This window comes from Trichosurus vulpecula, chromosome 5 (genome assembly GCF_011100635.1).
Source record: "Trichosurus vulpecula isolate mTriVul1 chromosome 5, mTriVul1.pri, whole genome shotgun sequence".
Lineage (NCBI taxonomy): Eukaryota > Metazoa > Chordata > Mammalia > Diprotodontia > Phalangeridae > Trichosurus > Trichosurus vulpecula.
In genome coordinates, this window is record NC_050577.1 from 60,693,068 (window position 1) to 60,715,540 (window position 22,473).

General features: G+C 36.7%; 1 protein-coding gene across 1 annotated transcript in view; it reads right to left on the reverse strand.

The window, feature by feature from the left end:
* Nucleotides 1-22,473, reverse strand: part of LOC118850885 (LIM zinc-binding domain-containing Nebulette-like) — a 255,565-nt gene that overhangs the window by 72,461 nt on the left and 160,631 nt on the right. The window lies entirely within an intron of this gene.

Sequence of the window (22,473 nt, forward strand, 5' to 3'; positions counted from 1 at the left end):
AGAGTTCTATGCACTGCACCAAGTAGCTGCTTCATAAAAAGAGCATCAATAAAACATTTTAAATGCATAAATTAAAACAAAAGGGTAAAAGGAATATAAAAACAGAATAGTTTGTTATCTTTCAGAAATATACATATCCATATAGCTTAAGAACAATTTGTATATGTGTATTATGTCATATGCACATGTATATGTAAAGATATTGGTAGATAAATCTATTCTTTTTTAAAAACAAACTATATATATATGTATCATTTACAATGATTGCTTATATGTGTTTGTATTGTTTTCTATCTATACATAACTATACATAGATATAAGGATATATCTGCCCTACTTAAGAAACAAGTCGTACATAAAATTTGACAGTTTCATATATAAGGTTCTTGCGATTTTTTTGTATATGAAAATATTTGTGTTTGTTGATGATTGTTAAGATCACTCTAAAAAGGAAAGTTAGATTTAAAATTTTTAATTCAAATAACAGCAGGGGAAGGGGAAAATACAGGGGAATGAGAAGGAATCCAGTCAGCAGGGATACTCAGAAAAGGCAAAGAAGAAATGTAGTAATGGTTATGTGGGGAAGGGGCAGGAGGAGTTACAAGAGGATAGAGAAGTGTGCTCAAAAAGATCAACTCCAACACAGAATCCAAGGTATCATCAATTTCACAGGGGAAGTGAGCACCGAGAAGAGACATTTAGGCTTTGGACCTTTGGAAGGTCAAGGCCAGTGTGAAAAAAGAATAAGAATAAGATTAGATAACAGTAGAAGCCTTAAAATTGGGGAGCAGCTAAAAGAACAGAAATTTAAATATATTAAGTATAAGGTTCACTATCAACATATACAGGATACTCACATTTCAAATATCAGGGCCACCATCCCTCACAGTTTCTATCTATTGCAACTGGAGGATCTGACTGCAAAACTCTAGTGTCAAACCAATTTGTATTACGCAGTGATTTATATATGAGCCACTTCAAGTCTGGCATATTATTCCTTCCAGAGGTGGGGTTTATTAAGATTTAATAATATACTGCCATTTTTGGAGAAAATACAACCTTACCTTTTAAAAGCATTTAGAAGTCAAAAGTTCTGACCTGGTGCCACCAGAAGTATAAAATCTCATTACTCTACTTGCTTTCCAGACCTGCTTTTTTTTTTTATTCAAGTGAAGGCCCAAACTAGAGGATTTGCTGTGGACTACCTTTTTTGCTCTCTGATTCTAACAAAAGATGACATTTCACCTGAGGGCCAATATCATGAATGTTGAGGGATTTTCACTTTAATTGGATTTGCTTTTATGGAAGAAAAATATTTCTGCATTTCATAAGAATTGCATTTTTAAGATAGGAAAGTTTGACAACATTTTAAATATCTTTCCCAAATCTGAACCAAATCATTTTTGCAACAGCAATGATCATCACTAATACATCTGTTGCTGTAGCCTTCTAAAGCACTTTTACTGTTTTATCTCATTTGATTTTCATTTGTAGATTCATTCTAGTGCCTGCTATGCACCAAGCATGGCGCTTGGTACTACTAAAAAATACAAAGATAAAAACAAGATATCCTCAATCTATGTGACATCCCATCACTACCCTATCTTTCTTAGCTCACTTTTTTTCTCCTCACGTTATTTAAGCACCTATTACTTGAGAGGCACTGGGCTACAAAAAAAAAGTCTCTGCCTACAAGGTATTCTATTGAGAGAAGACAACATGCATATAAATAAGGAAATGAAAAAATATAAACAAAATTATTTCAGGGGAGCAGACACTAGAAACTGGGGAGACCATGATAAGATTTGTGTAATTGGCCTAAACTGAGCCATGCCAATAATTCTCTCCTAGCAGTCATGCAAATAAATCAGGCAGGAATTATCACCTACATTTGACAGAAAAGAATATCTAAGCTTGGAGAGGTTAAATGCTTTGACCATAATCACACACCTAGTAATTGTCAAAAGAGTCAAACTTCTGCCTTGAGATCCTAAACTTAATGTTCTTTTTTGCTATAGCACCAATTTCTAAATGATAATTGTTTCAAAGACTGTCACTAAAATTACTACTTTATCTGCTGTTATCAACCACTAAATGTTATAAAATTAGAAACTTACTGTCCATGCTAATGCAACTTAAAAGCTAACAGGACAATTTAAAGTCTTATCCATGCCATCATCATTTAGACTTTCATCCAGTTTAGAAACGTGCAACCCAGAACTCATGATTTAATCCTATATTTACAATAATCGATCCACTAATTCATTAAAATAATTATCAAGCATGGGATTAATAATAACAACAGATGCTTATAAGGTTTACAAAGAGTTTTTCCAATATTATCTCATTTGAATCTCAGAATAGCCCTATAAAATAGGTTACACAGGAGACGATAAAAAACAAGGAAAGGAATAATATATTTACTATCAAAGGATCTCTAACATTACTCACCACCTGTCTGATCTTGAACAAGTTGGTTAAACTCTCAAAATCAGTTTCCTCTCCTACCAAATTAAGGAGTTTCTACTAGATGACCTCTAATGTCCTTCTAACTCTAATTTCTATGAATTTAAGCATTATTTATCTCCATTTATATATGAAAAAATGAAGTCGTAATTTACCCAAGTTCACACAGCTAATAAGTAGCAAAGGTAGAGCACAGGCTTGACTAAAATCCCCAAATTTTTTCCAGGCAAACCACTGTCTGACCACATCCCCCAAGTTATTTTGTAAAGTATTGAACTTTTTAACCTAAAAACAAAAGATAACTTCCATACTCAAATATGTCAATGATATCAATTCTCTCCAACGATACAGATTGCAAGCCTTCCATACTCACCTATCATATATGGCTCTTATCCACATCCTCCCAAAAGTTTACCATAGGAAGATCCACCCAAACTCCCTTGCTTTTTCCCCAACATCACAAGGGTACCAGTAAAACTATCTTTCTGGCTACCTGGCCTTTAGTGGTCATCGTTTATTCCTACTTTTCTTTCAGAGTTCCTTTTTGGTTATATGTTAGAGCCTGCTCATACAATGCACCTTTCCATCATCCTTTTTGCAATGGTCCTCTTTCATTCTTTGGGAGCAGGTCTCATAGCCATATAGCAACACAAACAAAATGTATTGAAAAGATGGACTTGTGCTATTTTGGGAAGATTGGGATGAGTAAAAGTGTTTTTCAATTTCCCAAAGGCCATCCAGTCCACTTTCCTTCTGCTTCCCAAATCTGCGCCCAGATCATTGTCCATTTATATTGTCTGTCAAATACATACACACAGTTGGAAATGTTCTAGACAGTGTCCATTCAGATGCATGCCGGAATCTAGGTAATAGATATTCTGTATCCATTTGGTCTTTCCTGTGCAGATGGACAGTCCAAACTCCTTGGAGTGATCACAGATATCTTCCAGGAGGTTCGGCAATATCCTAGGGCTTCATGCAATCAACACAATGTCATATGCAAACAGGAGCATCTTGAGGACTTTACTATCCATAGGGCAGACTCTAAATTGGACCTCTTCCACGAAAATGATGAACACTTTCGACACACATAAATTTGCCTTTTTTATTCCTTCGCTGATGATCATCATCAGAGACACTGGGCAGAGTTATTTCCTTTGTCCTATTTTCCAAAGAATCACGAATGATCTTGATACGTGGATGGGAAAATACACTGTTGTAAAAGAGTTAAGAGGCAACATCTGGTTCCTCTGAGTATCGAGAGATGTTTTTATGTTTTTACAGATGAGGAAATTATAGCCCAAACCAGTGAACTGACCTGCCCAAGATCACAAATGTAGTACATAAGAGTTAAGACTCAAGTCCATGTCTTAGAACTCTAATACAATACTCTTCCATTATGGTATACTACCTTTCCAGGGAATTAGGTTAATTTTAGATAAATTGGATTTGGGGTGGAATTATCTAGCAGGCAGCTGGAAATACAGGGTTCTATCTCTTGGAAGGGGCTGGAGGTAGAATAGAAATTTTGGAATCATTCACATATAGGTTATAATTAAAGCCTTGCGCATGTGTTCACTAAGGGAAAGAGCAGAGAAAGAAAAAAGACTATAAATAGAACTTTAGGATGTTACCTACACTTTAGAAATAGGAAGAGAATGTGAAGCTGGCAGGAAAGCAGCTATCAGGGAGGTAGGAGAAGATCTATGAGAGTAAGAATCCAGAGAGACTACAGGAAGAAAAGGTACCAAGAAAGGAAATCTGGCCACCAGCAACAAATGCTACCGAGAAATCATAACAGACAAGTATGGGGTGGGGGAAGCTATTGTATTTATCAATCAGCATTTCATTAGTAACCTTCATGAGAATTGTTTCAGTAGAATGGCTGGGACAGAAGAGAGACCATAAAGGATCCAGGCATAAGTGGGTGGCTGGGAAGTGAGGACAATAAGTACAGACCATTCTTTCAACTTGGCAGAGAAAAGGAGGAGAGATAGGAAAATTGTTTGAGGAAGTGGCAAGTCAAAGGGAAGAGTTTGTTTAAGGGTAAGATAGATATGGTTCTATCTATAGCCTGGCAGAAAAAAAAACATTAAAGTGGGAAATAATAATAAATATCTGAATATAAATTAGATCTGAGCATAGGAAGAAAGGTTTAGTGCTAACAATATTGCTAAGGATAGATATCAAAAGCAATTGTGGCAGGATGAGATTAAGAAAACTACAAAGACCTGAAGAAAGACATTGGAAGAATAACATCTAGGTGGCGGGTATAGCAGAAAACAGGAATACTCTATCACCCAATTAAAGGTAACAAAAAAGCGACATGAGGAATGAAATATGATAAATGCATATGCCCACACACGCACACATTATATACATATATGTGTGCATATATATGTATGAAATTCATAATCATAGAATTTAAAGTTAGAAGGAGCTGTGAAGGTCATAGAATCCAACCCCCTTAATTTATAGATAGGGAAACTGAGACCCAAAAAGATTATGTTATCTGCCCAGGGTCACACGGCTAGTAGAAATGTGAGGCAGGATTCAAACCCACATCTTCTGGATTCAAGTCCAACATTTTATCCACTTAAAGCACACTGCTTTTCACCATTAATCAACATTTTAAAAGAGAAGTAAACAGATTAAGGTAGTGTTAGCAATCAAAGCAGAACAAAGAAGAAAATCCATTGCAATGTCAAGGACAACAAAAAATAACTGTACTATAGGACCTTGAAAAGCAAACAAATTAAAAAGAGAAAATCCTGCAAAGAGGATATGGAAAATCTCTAGTCACTTTAGTGTTAGAAACAAAGCACAAGCTGGATCAAAAGTGAAGCAGTATAATGACCACAAAAATGGTTATGTCAAGGCAGGTGACAAACTATAGCTCCTCTCCAAAAGTGCAGGTTCAGATAATATCCATAATTATTGACTCTTCACAGTGGTAGTGGCCAAAGCACTTAACGCATAAGCCTAACTTCATCTTTACTAACTCAAAGCACTGCATATGTATAACCAAAAAGAATACCAGCAACCCCTCTAAATTAAAGGCCAATTACATATTATGTATTTTATACAAGGAATACACAACCTACGTCATTCAAAAGCCTATAAACACGGGAAAACAAACCCCCCAAAATGGCTAATATGCCCAAAAGTCCCAGGTATATAAAGAGCAGCTCTCTATTGATTCAGTAATTATTAAACAAGCTATCCATGAGTGCCTTTATATTTATACTATCATGACTGAATATTTCTAATTGTCTGATTCAGTTCCACCACATGGCTTAATCCTGTACTGGAAATATATAAAACAGATTAAGTATAGGAAACATACTAGAGTGATTGATGCCAATATAGAAAACTATTCTTTACTTAAAACATGCTATCAACACAATGTCAAAAATGTAGTTTCTCCCCTCGAGACCATTTAAACCACTTCTGTCTAACCTTAATGCCATTATCATCACTTCTAAATATAAATGAATCAGAGGACCATATCATAAACAATATGTACATGAATGACATTGTTATATTGTGCCACTGAAAACTACATAAAACAGTCATTTCACCTCTTGGAGACAATTTCTAGAAATATTAAAATGTTATTTGGGCTTGTTAAGTATAAAATTCTTAATATGCATCCAAGAAGAATCAAGACTGGAGACTACAAGCTTGAATCTAGAGACCAAACTGAACCAATGGGTAGATGTGATACCTACAAATTCCTTAGTTTTCTCCTGTCAGGACAAATAGTGCATAAGACCCTCATGGAGAAAGCTGAAACCTGTATGGTGAGACTGAATGGCATCAGTGGCTTAATGGGCAGAATACATTTAGAGAAATGAATACCTACTTACACAATATGAGTTTTAATGGATGCTTCTCGCATGAGAGAATAGATAACAATGGATCTAGGTGTCCAAACAAAAAGATATACAATGTTAATAAAACTTAGAGCCAATCAACTAAAGTTAACACTTCCTCACTGAAAAGGAGGAAGAGCACATGTTAAATAAGGGAAAAACCCCATAGAAGTACTTTTGGAACAAGCAGACATCACTTTAATAAACAACAATAAAGTCTGATTAAAGGTATCAAAAGTCAAATATCACCAGAAATGGTTTGCCTTCTGTTTGGGCCATCGAAATAGCTAAGATCTAAGAAAGGAAACAGAAGGGTCCCACCATTAGCAACATCTGCATGAACTCAGCACCAATAGTCAACAAAGAAGTGTCAAATAAATACCTGAGTCATACAGATTGTGGAAATGAAAGGATTTATGACAGAAACTCAGGACTAGGTCACTGCTACCAGAAATCAGAGAAGAATTCTCCCTTAAGGAGACTAGACTTAGTGATTAATGGAGATTTTGCAGGAAAAGGGCAGAAACTGTGCAAAAATTTAGCCCCTAGAAAGACATGACTTGGTGGGAAAGTTATGTGGTACAGTGAATAGAGGTATAGGCCTAGAGTCAGGAAGACCTAAAGTTGAGACAGCCTCAGGTACTTACTAGCTGTGTGACCCCTGGGTAAGTCACTTAGCCTCTGCCTCAGTTTCTTCATTTGTAAAATGGGACTGATAGCATCTGCATCACCAGGACTATTGTGAGGTTCCAATGAGATAGTAATTGCAAAGCACTTAGCATGGTGCCTGGAAAATAGTTAATTGCTATATAAATGTTTTTTAGTCATTTTCAGTCATGTCTGACTCTTTGTGACCCCATTTGAGTTTGTTTGTGTTTTTGACAAAGATACTGGAGCACTTTGCCATTTCCTTCTCTAGCTCATTTTACAGATGAGGAAATGGAGGCAAACAGGGTTAAGTAACTTGCTCAGGGTCACACAGTTATTAAGAGTCTGTTGTGGGATTTGAACTCAGGAAAATGAGTCTTCTTGATTCCAGGCCCAGGACTCTATCCACTGTGCCACCTAGCTATCTTTACATAAATGTTAGCTATTTATTATTATTATTATTATTATTATTATTATTATTATATTAGAAACTCACTATCTTTCTTGGACTGACATAGCACAAATTCTCACAATACACAGAACTCAAATATTCTAGAGAATTAAGAAAATTGTACTGAAAGTGGACTTGTTTCAGAGACCAAACTGTTATCCACAGTTGCATGGATACTGCATTGATACTTAAGAATAATGTTTTTAAAAGATGTCATCATATCAAATACTCAACCTCCAAACCATGTGAACTGAATAGCTTTCAAAATATGGAGACTAAGAAGAAGAGATGAAAATAATTTTGCAACAGGATAAGGCTTTTGTCATCCCTGTTGTCCTATCTGCCACTGGAGGTTACTAAGGGTGATTTGATTGAGTCCATAGAGGATGGGTTTCCATCCTAATATGTTTATGCAACTATACAAAGCCGTTATTGTGTTACCTGTACACGAGTACGTAGAACATTAAATGTAAAAGAATAATATTAGGATAGTGACTTGTCCCAAGATAGATGCTGTCCCAGCTACACTGAAAAAAATGAGAAAAATATATACCAATATATTTCTTTAGCACTTTGAGGAAAAACTTGAAGATCCATGAGAGACAGGGGCTGACCGATAATGCAAGATTATAGGGAAGGCCTCAAGAATACAGAATAAAGGGTATGAATTGAGGGCTGCCTCTTCTTCCAAGATTAGAGAAAAGGAGATAAATAAGAACCTTGAGAGGTTTAGAAGAATGGAAGGGGGAAGGAGTTTTCAGATACTATTAGTCTTATCAGCGGCAAGGCCATCTCATAATAGGTGGTCGAGAGTGTAGGGAACTGATGATTTATACAGAAAGGAAGAACCAGGAGATAGAGATGACATCAAAAATTGCCAAAAGAAAGAACCAAAAAAGGTAACTATTACAAATCACTTAAAAAGCTGCAATAAAGGGACACAGAGCTCTATACTTAGAGTAGACAGGATCAACAATGATGTGTGTTATGCTTTTAAATGAGCACCACTGGACAGATATATGGAGTGTCAAGCCAAATGCAGTTCTGTTATAAGAAAACTGTCATTCATAGAGTTGGAAAGAAGACCAAGGGAAGGTGTGATCTGGAGACACTTCAGCCCAGAAATAGCAGGTAGTGAAATTTCGATCTATGTTGCGTTCAGTATTCTTTTAAAAAAAAAACTAAAATTTTAACAGATTTGTTTAAGAGAAGCATCCTCCAATTCCTGGGAAAGCTGGAATGAAATCAACTCAGTACCATGCCATTGAAAGAATCGAAATCATCGGAACATTTTCCTTTGCAAATGTTTTTACTGCTTTAGCACACTTTACTCTGAAACATTTGACAGAACTTATTTTCCAATTTGCTTTAAATACATCCAAACTAAACTTGAAAAACAAAACAGTTCTTCCTTCCCCTCCCAAAAAAAAATGAACCCTATGCAATGGTCTTTCATTAATTACCTGGGTTTTCAGATAGGAAGGAAAGGAAAGACATCAAAGGTAAGAAATGCATATGATTTTTGTCCATATTCTTTGTTGATATTTCACTGCCAGAAAACAAATTTTTGAACTTATATCTATTGTATTTGAAAAGTCTTTTGTTTGCTATTTCAGGAGAATGTGTAAGGAGGGAGAAAGAGGTAAATTTTAATGACTGTCAAAATCAGGTAATTTTCCACCTTGACTGGTTCCACAAGAAACTTTTCCAGCTACTGAGTCTATGTATTCTATTATCATCATATTTTTATATATGTGAGATAACATAAGGGCAATTCTTGTAATAAAGATTTTAGTCCTACTGAAGCATCTAGCACTACCCCTTTCACACTAGTGCAATAAATCAGCCTCTTAAAAAGACTTTAACTTTCACTTCTTGTGGTCAATTGAGGAGCATATTTGGTACTGATTAGGGCCATTTATATAAAAATGCCATTACCGTGATTTAATAAGGGACGTGTTGTGATGGTAGTACTTTCTCTTGGACTCTTATGGTTTTAATAATATGGGTCTTTTAGAATATTCTATTCTATTGAACAACAAAGCACTTATTAAGTGACTATTGGGTGGCCATTCGCTGTGCTTAGTGCTGGAGATACAAAGACAAAAAACCTGCCCAGTCTTCAAGGCATTTACATTCTTTTAGATGAAATAACACATGCAGATAAATAAATGTAAAACACGGGCATGATTTTTTTAAAAGTTGATTTTTGCAAGGGAGCAAGAGGTGTTGGAGAGCCAGGGTCAAGTAAGGCATCTTGCACGAGATGCCCCCTGAGCTGAACCTTAGTTAAGAGGCAGAGGTGAAGATATGGGAGATAGCGTTTTCAAAGGCAGGAAGATAGAAGGTGGAATGCTATGAGCAAAAAAGAGGAAGAAGGACAATTTGACTTTATGATAGTGTGCATGGGGGAAAATAATTGTGGGGGGCTTTCACTGCCACAGAGATTTGCTTTTGAACACTGAGGTAATAGGGAATCACTGGAGCTTTCTGACCAGGCAAGTGACAATGTTAGATCTGCATTTTAGGAAAATATTTGGGAAGCTGTGTGGAGGATGGGTTAGATTAGGCAAATAGCTGAGGGAGGGAACCCGATCAGGAGTCTACTAAACAAAACTCTAGGCAAGAGACAAAGAGATCCACGTGTAGAATTAGGGGCTACATAAATGATGGCCATTACACAACTTCTGTCAGGAGTAAGTTAACATCAATATTGAGATGAAAAAAATGATAATAAATGAAAACCAGGAAATATTGAATGTCCTTCAAAATGGAGCCCTGCCAGCACTGCCACAGAAAGCTCAGAGGAAAGAAAAAAATATGGATTATAATCATATAGTCCCTCTCATACATGAAATACAAGCCCTCACTGAAAGGAGTTGTAGATCCCCCCTCCAGACCACTGACACTCCAAAGCGCAGTCAGTAAGCTGTCTAACAATTTACCAAATTTTCTTTCTCGTTATATGGGTTAAATGACTTTCCACCTATTGATCTACTTCCTCAGCAAGACTAAATAGTAACATCTATCTTTTATTTATAATAGGAGCCACTGTCAAAAGGATTACACACAAAAACCTGACCTACCACACTAGGAACACTATGGTCTGGAGGGAAATGTTACCTATATATGAAACATCTGAGTTTATTTTAATCCAAAAGGTTAATTTTTTTAAAAACCCTATATGACTAGATATTGCCTATGAAGGACAACAACTAACAGAAATGGCCAATTCCCTGAGCTGTTGACTTTACTGATAACGTTAATGCACAGGCCAGGTATTAAATGATACTCAACAGCTCAGATGTGTGCTTTGGAAAACTTTACTGTCAAGAAGAAAACTGGCAAATACAAAGAATTTAACTGTGTCTAAATGATGACCAAGTGCTGGGAAAAAGAGGCTGACCTGCTTTGATTTTCTTATACTTTCAGTCTATTCAATAAACCAAAGAACAAAATCCATTTTGAAGTGCCATAATCTTATTGCTAAAGCTTCCTGGTGCGATATGGAGCATCAGAAGACAGAGGGGCCACAGGAGACCAATTACCAATTACCAGGAAGAGATATTCACCAGCATATTTTTAGTTTAACAGAACTCCTGGAAGGATGAAAAAGCAGATACTATATTTTGTCATTGCGACATAATTGCAATTAACAGTGGCAGACATTTCTATAGAACTTTACACTGTCGCTTGGGCCTTGCAACGGTCCCATGAGGAAGGAACTACAGGAATAATTATCTTCATTTGGCAGGTGGGAAAATGAGGCTTAGAGAGTGTTAGGCAACTAGCCCACAGTCAGATATGTAGTATCAGTATAGACCAGGAGTGGGGAACCTACGGCCTCAAGGCCACATGTGGCCCTCTAGGTCCTCAAGTGCAGCCCTTTGACTGATTCAGTCAAAGGTTCCCCACCTCTGGTACAGACACTGGATTCAAACCCAACTCCTCATCTTACTCCAAACCCTGAGCTTCTTTCATTTATACCAGTGGTTATTAACCTGGCATCCAGGGGTCTGTGGATAGATTTCGGAAGGTTTGTGAACTTAGATGAAAAAATATATATATACATAACATTATTTCTATATAACTAATTTCCTTTGTAATATTATTTATTTTACGCATTTAAAAACATTATTATGAGAAAGGGTCCAAAGGTTTTACCACACTATCAAAGGGGCCAAGGATAGAAAAAAAAATTAAGAACCCATCCAATACACACAGTGGCAGCTATAATATCTGAAAGCAATTGTTAAGCATGAGTAACAACTTTTTAAAATACTTTTTGGCTTGAAAATACCTCATTTTGTTATAACAAGAAGGGGCCTACATTAAAAGAAAAATACATTATTTCTCTAGATAATTAAATGGCCATTTAGATTTTTCCCCTCATGCATCAGTGTATTTTCCAAGGGATTTCTAGTATAATATAGTCTTACAAATAGTTATAAAGTTACTTGCCCAGCACAAATATCTAGCAGGAAACTATTACTTCAATATTTCATGGATTTGTGATTAGTTGGCACAGGGTGGTCAATGCAGCTTGCAAGCCCTCTAGGATATAGGAGATAGATGATAATGGCTGACATTTTTACAACTCTTTAAGAATTCCAAAGCACTTTACATACTTCATCCCATGTGTCTGTCATTGGTCTTCAACTGCAGCTGGGACTAAAAAATTCATCAGTTCCCTGTGACCAACTTACTTAGCCAAGCTGGTCTTCAGGCAGCAGAAACAGTTCGTGGTGGGGGCAGAGCCAAGATGGCGGCAGGAAAGTAGGGACTCACTTAGGCTCTCCCCCAAATCCCTCCAAACATCTGTAAAAAATGGCTCTGAACAAATTCAAGAGCTACAGAACCCATGAAACAACAGAGGAAAACAGGTCTCCAGTCCAAGATGGCCTGGATGGTCACTGGGAAGGGTCTATCGCACCATGCTGGAAGTGGAGCACAGCCCAGCGTGGGCCATATCAGGAAAGACCAAGTGCTGAGGAGATCAGGTGGAGCAGGCCATAGGGCCCTGAATCACTGAGTTGTAGCAGTTACCAGATTTCTCAACCCACAAACATCAAAGACTACTTAGCAGGTCAGTGGGAAAACTACTAGATCAGTGGGAGAGAAGAGAGCAGTCAGCCCCAGACCTAGGGGCCATGGAGGCGGTTAAGCAGGAAGCTCCTGAGGGTGCTTCCAAAGCTCCAGCTGCAGTTGCTTCCGGCCCCAGGCCCAGTGGGAGGAATCAACCAGACCAGAATGGGAGTGCAGGGAACACTTTGCTGGCACAGATGCAGGGTTCCCTGGATCTGGGTCGCAGTCTTGGTTGGTGGTTCTTGGGGGAGGAGGAGTGCTGGTGTGGCAGAGCTGGCCGTGTACAAGTACCTCTGAAAACAGCAATGCAGCTTGGGACAAAGCACATCTCATCCTGAAGGCAGTCATACCCTGACAAAAACCTCAAGGGTCAAGTAGTTGGCTGGGAACATGGCGAGGCAGTGAAAGACTCAGACTATTGAATCTTTTTTTTGGTGACAAAGATCAAAACATACAGCCAGAAGAAGTCAACAAAGTCAAAGAGCCCACATCAAAGGCCTCCAAGAAACATATGAATTGGTCTCAGGCCATGCAAGGGCTCAAAAAGGATTTGGAAAGGCAAGTCAGAGAAGTAAAGGAAAAATTGGGAAGAGAAATGAGGGTGATGCAAGAAAATCATGAAAAACAAGTCAATGACTTGCTAAAGGAGAACCAAAAAAAACTGAAGAAAATACCACCTTAAAAAATAGACTAACCCAAATGGCAAAAGAGCTCCAAAAAGCCAATGAGGAGAACAATGCCTTAAAAGGGAGAATTAGCCAAATGGAAAAGGAGGTCCAAAAAACCACTGAAGAAAATACTACCTTAACAATTAGATTGGAGCAAGTAGAAGCTAGTGACTTTATGAGAAATCAAGAAATTATAAAACAAAACCAGAAGAATGAAAAAATGGAAGACAAAGTGAAATATCTCATTGGAAAAACCACTGACCTGGAGAATAGATACAGGAGAGATAATTTAAAAATTATTGCATACCTGAAAGCCATGATCAAAAAAAGAGCCTAGACATCATCTTTCAAGAAATTATCAAGGATAACTGCCCTGATATTTGAGAACCAGAGGGTAAAATAGAAATTGAAAGAATCCACTGATCGCCTCTTGAAAAAGATCCCCCCCCCAAAAAAAACTCCTAGGAATATTATAGCCAAATTCCAGAGTTCCCAGGTCAAGGAGAAAATATTGCAAGCAGCCAGAAAGAAACAACTCGAGTATTATGGAAACACAATCAGGATAATGCAAGATCTAGCAGCTTCTACATTAAGAGGCAGAAGAGCTTGGAATATGATATTCCGGAGGTCAAAGGAGCTAGGATTAAAACCAAAAATCACCGACCCAGCAAAAATGAGTATAACACTCCAGGTCAAAATATGGATTTTCAGTAAAACAGAAGACTTCCAAGCATTTTTGAAAAAGAAAAGATCAGTGCTGAAGAGAAATTTGATTTTCAAATACAAGAATAAAGAGAAACATGAAAAGATAAACAGGAAAGAGAAATCATAAGGGACTTACTAAATTTGAACTGTTTTGGTTATATTCCTACATTGAAAGGTGATATTTGTAACTCATGAAATCTGTCCAATTATAAGGGTAGTTGAAGGGAAGACAGACAGATAGATAGATAGATAGATAGATATAGATAAAGGGCACAAGATGAGTTAAATATGAAGGGATGATATCTAAAAATAAACAAATACAATTAAGGGTGAAAGAAATATATTGGGAGAAGGAGAAAGGAAGTGATAGAATGGGATAAATAATCTCAAATCAAAGTGGCAAGAAAAAGCAGTTCTATTGGAAGGGAAGAGGGGGCAGGTGAAAGGGAATGAATGAATCTTGCTCTCATCAGACTTGACTTAAAGAGGGAATAACATACACACTCAATTAGGTATCTTACCCTACAGGAAAGTAGGGGGGAAGGGGATAAAAGAGAGGGGACGATAGAACGGAGGGCAGAGCAGGGACGGAGGTAATCAAAAGCAAACACTTTTGGAAAGGGCCAGGGTCAAGGGGATAAAACTGAATAAAGGTGGACAGGATAGGATGGAGGGAAATATAGTTAGCCTTTCACAACATGAGTATTGTGGAAGGGTTTTTGCATAATGATTCACATGTGGCCTATGTTGAATTGCTTGCCTTCTCAAGGAGGGTGGGTGGGGAGGGAAGGGAGAAAAGTTGGAACTCAAAGTTCTAAAAACAAATGCTCAAAAAAAAGCTGGCTTTTTTACATGCAAGTGGGAAATAATATATACAAGCAATGGGGTGTAGAAATCTATCTTGCCCTACAAGAAAGTAAGGGGAAAGGGGATGAGGTGGGGGGGAGTGGGGTAACAGAAGGGAAAGCAGACTGGGGAAAAGGACAATCAGAATATATGCCATCTTGGGGTGGGGGAGGGTAGAAATGGGGAGAAAATTTGTAACTCAAAATCTTGTGGAAATCAATGTTGAAAACTAAAAAATATTAAATAAGGAAATAAAAAGACGAAAAAAAGAAACAGTCCATTGTAGAGCCCATAAGTATCACCTTCCTATACTGATAAAGACCTGCATTAGCTTACATTCTTCTGGCATAGGCTTCAAGAATCTAGAGTAACCTCCACATCATAGCATGGTACCAAAAGAGGACTTTAGTGGACATAGAATCTATTTGTGTGTTTGGGTTTCTTTTTTTAAGCAATTATGGATATTCCACAATTTACAGAATATATTTATCCTGACCAACTTGGTTTTCAAGTATGTGTATGATCAAAAAAGGAGGTGGCCTGGTCAGGTATCAAAAATGAAAGAAAACAGGAGACCTGAATGCTTTGTTGGTTGCCTTGAAACATTAAGGGAACCAAAGAATAAACTTTACTGCTTTGAGGCCAAGGGTTCTTAACCTGGAATTTATGGGTGCTGTAAGAAGATTTTAGGAGATCCATAAACATGGATGGGGAAAAAACTACACCTCTGTTTTTACTAACATCTAAATGAAATTTACCTTTTTTTCAATTTTTAAAAACATTATTCTGAGAAGGGGTCCATAGGTTTAATCAGACTATCAAAAAGAGCAATGATACACTCAAAAAAATTTAAAGGGAGGCAGAACCAAGATGTCAGAGTAGAGAAACATTCAACCAATCTCTCCAAATATTGTACCCCAAACAACTTTAAAATAACATATCAAATAGAATCCTGAAGAGGGAGAGCCAACAAAAGGTCAGAGTGAGACATCCTTCTAGCTCAAGACAACACAGGAGGTCAGAAAGAGAAATCTGTGACATGGGGGAGGAAGGTGACCCAGAGCCCATGCGCATGAATGGTGGTGGGACCAGGTGAAAGCAGCAACAGCTTTGGGAGCTGTCAAGCCAGAGACAGTAAGGGGACCTTGGAACTGGTCAGGAACATTATAGGGTATCCCTGTGTTTCACTGAATGCTGTTTGGCAGCTCAATTGCCTATATCCATTTCCAGGTTATAGTTCAAGGGCAGAGAGGAGCATTTGTGGTCAAAAAGGAATATGAGCATTGAGGGGCAACATCACTTTTGGTCACAAGGGGGACTCTGAGGAAACGCATCATTACTGGTCCAAAGGGAGCAGGGACCTTGAGAAGCAGTATCAATTGCAATCCCAAAGGATCAGGGGGCCCTTCCAGGGTAAGCACCAAGAACAAGAGAGCAGTGACCACACCTCTCCCCAAATCACACCACTTATAAAGCACCAAAAACTTCCAAACCCCATAGAATTGCTGCTTAAAACAGCACTGCAAAAAAGAAATCCGAAACTTGAGACAGCCCTTCCCAACCCCCACGTCAGGAACAGAGCCCAATATTATCATAAAGTTCAAAATCAAGAAATAGGGTGGAAAAATGGGCAAAAAAAACCCCAAACCCTGACCATAAAAAGCTACTGTGGCGAGAGGGAAGATCAAGTCAAAAACTCAGAAGATGACAAGAAAGTCAAAACAGCTACAAAGTCTCCAAGGAAAAAAAGGGGGGGGGGGACTGGACGCAAGCCCAACAAGAATTCCCAGAACAGCTAAAATATATTTTCAAAACTAAATAAGAGTGGTAGAGGAAAAAATTAGGGAAAGCAACAAGAGCAAAGTAAGAAAACTATATAAATACAATTAACAGTTTGGTAAAAGAGGCAGAGAAAGAAGAATGCAATGCTTTAAAAACAACAGAATTGGCCAAAGGGTAAAAGAGGTTCAAAAATTCATTGATGAAAACAACTTTACAAAAGCAGAACTGGCCAAATGGAAAAAGAGCAACAAAAGCTCAATGAAGAAAATAATTCCTTAAAAAATAGGAGCAAGTGGAAGCTAATGACACCATGAGACACCAAGAAACAATAAAACAAAGCCAAAGCAATGAAAAAATAGAAGAAAATGTGAACTATCTCACCAGAGAAACAATAGACCTGGAAAATAGATCAAAGAGAAATAGTTTAAAAATTACAGGACTACCTGAAAGGCATGATTAAAGAAAGAGCCTAGACATCATATTTCAAGAAATTATGAACAAAAACTGACCCAGTATCATAGAACCAGGAGTAAAGCAAAAATTGAAAGAATCCAATAATCACCACCTGAAAGAAATCCAAAAATGAAAACTTCCAGGAATATTGTAGCTAAATTACAGAGCTCTCAGGTCAAAGAGAAAATACTCCAAATAGCCAGAAAGAAATGATTCAAATATCATGAAGCCACAGTTAGGATCACACAAGATTTGGCAGCTAACAACGTAAAAAGTAGAGGGCTTAAAATATGATATTTGATAAGATAAAAAGAGGTAGGATAGCAACCAAAAACCCTACCCACCAAAACTAAGTATAATCTGGACATTTAATAAAACAGAGGACTTTCAAGCATTCCTGATTTTAAAAAAAACTGGAATAGAAAATCTGACTTTTAGATACAAGATTCAAGAGGCGCATAAAAAGGTAAACATTAAAGAAAAATCATAAGGGACCCAATAAGGTTAAACTGTTCACCTTTCTATATGAGAAGATATATGTATCTTTTAAGAATTTATCATCATTAGAGAATTTAGAAGAATTCTACATAGAAAGACAGTGTGGGAATGAGTCATTTATGTTCAGATGATGTAAAAAAAAGGATAGTAAGGGAAGAGGGATGCCACGGGAGAAGGGGTAGGAAGAGAAAAAAAAAACCAGGCAAATTATCACACATAAAAGAGGCATGCAAGGAAAAGCTTTTACAATTTGGTTCAATTGTGTTTCAGTCATGTCCAGCTCTTTGTGAACCCAATTGGCACAGACACTGGAGTAGTTTGCCATTTCCTTCTCTAGCTCACTTTACAGATGAAGAAACTGAGGCAAACAGGATTAAATCACTTGCTCAGGGTCACTCAGCTAGTAAGTGTCTGAGGCCAGATTTGAATTCAAGAAGATGAATCTTCCTGAGTCCAGTCCTTCACTCCATCTACTGTGCCACCTACCTGCCCCTAGCTTTTACAGTGGAAGGAGAAATGGGAAAGGGAAGGAGAGGGGAGGGGCAGCAATACTTAAATCTCACTCGCATCTAAATTGGCTCAAAAATGGAAAATACACATACATATTCAACTGGTAATAGAAATCTATCTTACCCAGTAGGAAAGTAGGAGGGAAAGGGGCTAAGAGAAGGGGAAGGAGATAAAAGGGAGTGCAGATAAAATAAGGCAGCAGTTAGAAGCAAAACAGACTTTAGAGGAGGGACAGTAAAAAAAAAAAGAGAAAGTTAAACAGAAGAAAATAGGATGGAGGGATATGCAGTTAGTACTCATAACTGTGAATGTGGATAGGATGAACTCCCCCATAAAATGGGTCACATTTTGAGAGAAATGATTACTAGTAAACAATGATTTGGAGAAATTCAGATTTCCCCCTTTTTCTATTATCCTCATTTCAAGACCTCAGTCTCTGAAGGTTGAGCTAACCTTCTCCTCTATCCAGATGACACCCAGGTGGGGAAACCATGCTCTACTTTAGTTTGGGTTGGAATCAATTCTTTGAATCAATTGCCCAAGGCTGGGGGAACCATTGTGGGAAGATAATACAATAATATACATTTGACAAAGGGCTATGGAAGCACATATTAAAAGCTAATAGGAAACTAAATAATCTAACCCAAAGAATGATTGGGTCAAAGAACAAATCATAAAACCAATCAATAATTTCATTTGAGAAAATGACAATGAGACCACATTCCAAAATTTGTGGGATACAGCCAAAGCAGTATTTAGGGGGAAATTTATATCTGTAAATGAATATATTGATAAAAGAGAGAAAGAACAGATCAATTAAATAGGGCATAAAACTGAAAGAGAATAAATTTGAAATATCCAATTAAACACCAAAACAGAAATTCTGAAAATCAAAGGAGGGACTAATAAAAGTAAAAATTTTAAAATAAATTGAAAGTAAAAACTGAAAATGAAAATAAAAATTGAAGGTTAAAAAAACAATTGAACTAATAAATAAAACTAGGTTCTGGTTTTATGAAAAAACAATAAAATAAATAAACCATTGGCTAATTTGGTGGGGAGAGGGGAGGAAAAAAAGACAACCAAATTATCAGCATCAAAAATAAAAAATGTGAAGGCAACATCAACGAAGATGAAACTGAAGCAATTATTAGGAGTTATTTTGCCCAATTATATGCCAGTAAAACTAACAATCTAAGTTAAATGAATATTGACAAAAGTATAAACTGCCCAAATTAACAGAAGAAATACCTGAGTAATCCTCTCTTAGAAAAAGAAATTGAACAAGCCATCAATGACCTCCCTAAGGAAAAAAAAAATCCCTAGAACCAGATGGATTCACAAGTAAATTCTACCAAACATTTAAGGAACAATTATCCCAATACTGTGTAAACAATCGAAAGAATAGGTAAACGGGGCATCCTATCAAATTCTTTTTATGACATAAATATGGTTTTGATACCTAAAGCAGGGACAGCAAAAACAAAGATAGTAAACTATAGCCTAATTTCCTTCATGAATATCAATGCAAAATAATTTTAATTTAAATGAAATAATCACAAGGACACTACAGTAATATATCACAAAGATCATACAATGTGACCAGGTGGGACTGATATTAGGAATGCAAGGCTGGCTCAATATTAGGAAAATTATCAGCATAACTGACCACGTAAATAATAATAATGACAAAAACATATGGCTATATCAATAGATGCAGAAAAAACCTTTGACAAAATACAACATCCATGCCTATAAAAAACAATAGGAAACATAGGAATAAATGGAACCTTTCTTAAAATGATAAGTAGTATCTATCTAAAACCAAGAGCAAGCATTATCTGTGATGGGGATGAAGCTGAAGTCTTCTCAATTCCATTATCATCACCATCATTCAATACGGTATTAGACCTGCTATTTAGCTATAGAAATAAAACAAGAAACATAAATTGAAGGAATAAAAAAATGAAACAAGGAAACAAAGCCATCATTCTTTGCAGATGATATAATGGTATACCTAGAGCACCCTAGAGAATCAACTCAAAAACTGTTGAAACAATTAACAACTCCAGCAAGGTTACAGAATATAAAACAAACCCACATAAATCATCAGCATTTCTACATAATACCGACAAAATCCAGCAGAAAGAGAGAGAAAGAGAAATTCCGTTTACTGTAACTACAGACAATATAAAATACTTGGGAGTCTACCTGCCAAGATAAACACTGGAACTACATGAACACAATTACAAGAAATTTTTCAAACAAATAAAGACAGTTCTAAACAACTGGGGAAGCATCAATTGCTTTTAGATAGGCCGAGCCAATATAATAAAAATGACAATCCTACTTCAATTAATTTACTTATTCAGTGTCACACCAATAAAATTACTAAAGAATTATTTCATAGAGCTAGAACAGTAAAAAAAAATTCATCTAGAAGAATAACAAATCAAGAATATCAAGGAAATCAATGCAAAAAAAAATGTGAAGGAACATGGCCTAGCAGTTCCAGATTTCAAACTATGTTACAAAGTGGTAATCAACAAAATCTGGCACTGGCTTCAAAACAGAGTAATGGAACAGGGGAATCAATTAGGTATACAATACACAGTAATAAATGACCATAATAAGCTAGATATCATAAGTAAATTATAGAATAATGGAAAAATGTAACTGTCAGATCTGTGGATAAAGGAAGAGTCTTTGATCAAATGAGATAGAGAATTATGGGAAGCAAAATAGATAATTTTGATTACATGAAATTAGAAAGCTTTGTACAAACAAAATCAATGAAGCCAAAATTAGAAGGAAAACAGGAAACTGGGGAAAATTTTGTAGAAAGTTTCTCAGGTAAAAGCCTCATTTCCCAAAGTTATAGGGAACTGAGCCAAATTCATAAATTTAAGAGACAGTCCCCATCTGATAAGTGGTCAAAGGATATGAACAAGTAGTTTTCAGAAGAAGAAATCAAAGTTATCAACAGTCACAGGAAAAAAATGATCTAAATCAATACTGATTAGAGAAATGCAAATTAAAACAATTCTAAGTTATCACCTTACACTTATCAGATTACCTAACATGATAGAACAGGAAAATGACAAATGGTGGAGGGGATAGGGAACAACTGCGACATTAACACACCATTGGTGGAATTGTGGACTAGTCCAACCATTCTGAAGAACAATTTGAAACTACATCCAAAGGGATAAAAAACGTACATATCTAGCAATACCACTACTAGGTCTGTATCCCAAAGAGATCAAAGAAAAGGGGGAAGGACCTATTTGTACAAAAAAAATATTTATAGCAGCTTTTTAGGGTAGCAAACAATTGGAAATTGAGGGCACACGTACGATTTAGGGAATGGCTGAACAAATTGTGGCATATGATTTTGATGAAATAGTACTCTTCTATAAGAAATGATGAGCAAGACAGTTTCAGAAAAAAACCTGGGAAGATTTATATGTACTGGTGCAAAGTGAAGCAAGCAGAACCAGAACATTGTACAAAGCAACTATACTGTAATAATTATCAACTGTGAAAAAATAACTGTTTTGATCAAGACAATGATACAAAACAATTCCAAAGGACCCATGATAAAAAATGCTATCTACTTCTAGAAAGAGAATTGATGAACTCTGAATGTAGATTGAAGAATACTTTTTTTACTTCATTTTTATTGTTCTTTTTTTCTTTGTAGTGTAGCTAATATAGAAATATGTTTTTCATGACCTCACATACATAATCAAAATCAAATTCCCTGCCTTCTCAAGGAGGGTGGAGGGTTGGGAGGAAGAGAATTTGAAACTCAAAATTTTTAAATGATTTCTAAGAAAAAATTTACATGTAGTTTGGAAATATTTAATGAAATAAATAATAATGAAATAAAAATGTTAACAACTCTTGCTTTAGGTTGATATTTTATGGGAAGGACATAAAAAGGTCAAGATCAAGTCCTTGTACTTTTAAAATACTCCTGCATATTCTTTCTTCTCTAGTTTTTCAACAAGTAGTAGTCTGACTAACTCAACTTCACTCTCCTCTACTGGTTCTTATTACTCTTGCTTCTTACCTCTGGGTATACTGCTAGGACCTCTTCAGTTTCTATTCTCTCTCAGTGACCTATAAGCTCTATACGTCTAGCCCTACTCTCTCCCCTGAGCTCCAGTCTCCCAACACGCCATGCTTTCGATATTTCCCACTGGACATCCTACAGCCATCTCAAACTCAGTAAGCTCAAAACAAATGTTTTGCCTTCACATTCCTACCCCTCAAGCCACCCCTTTTCTGAATTTCTGCATTTCTATCAAGAGCACCACCATTATTCAAACTCTGAAGTCATTTCAACTCATCAATGCCCCTGATGCCAGGTTTAGTCAGTTGCCAAGTCTTACCAATTCTACCTTCACAATTCTGTATTTGTCCCCTCCACTCTACATACAGGTTTGCCATCCTACCAAGCCTTCATCACCTCTCATTTGTA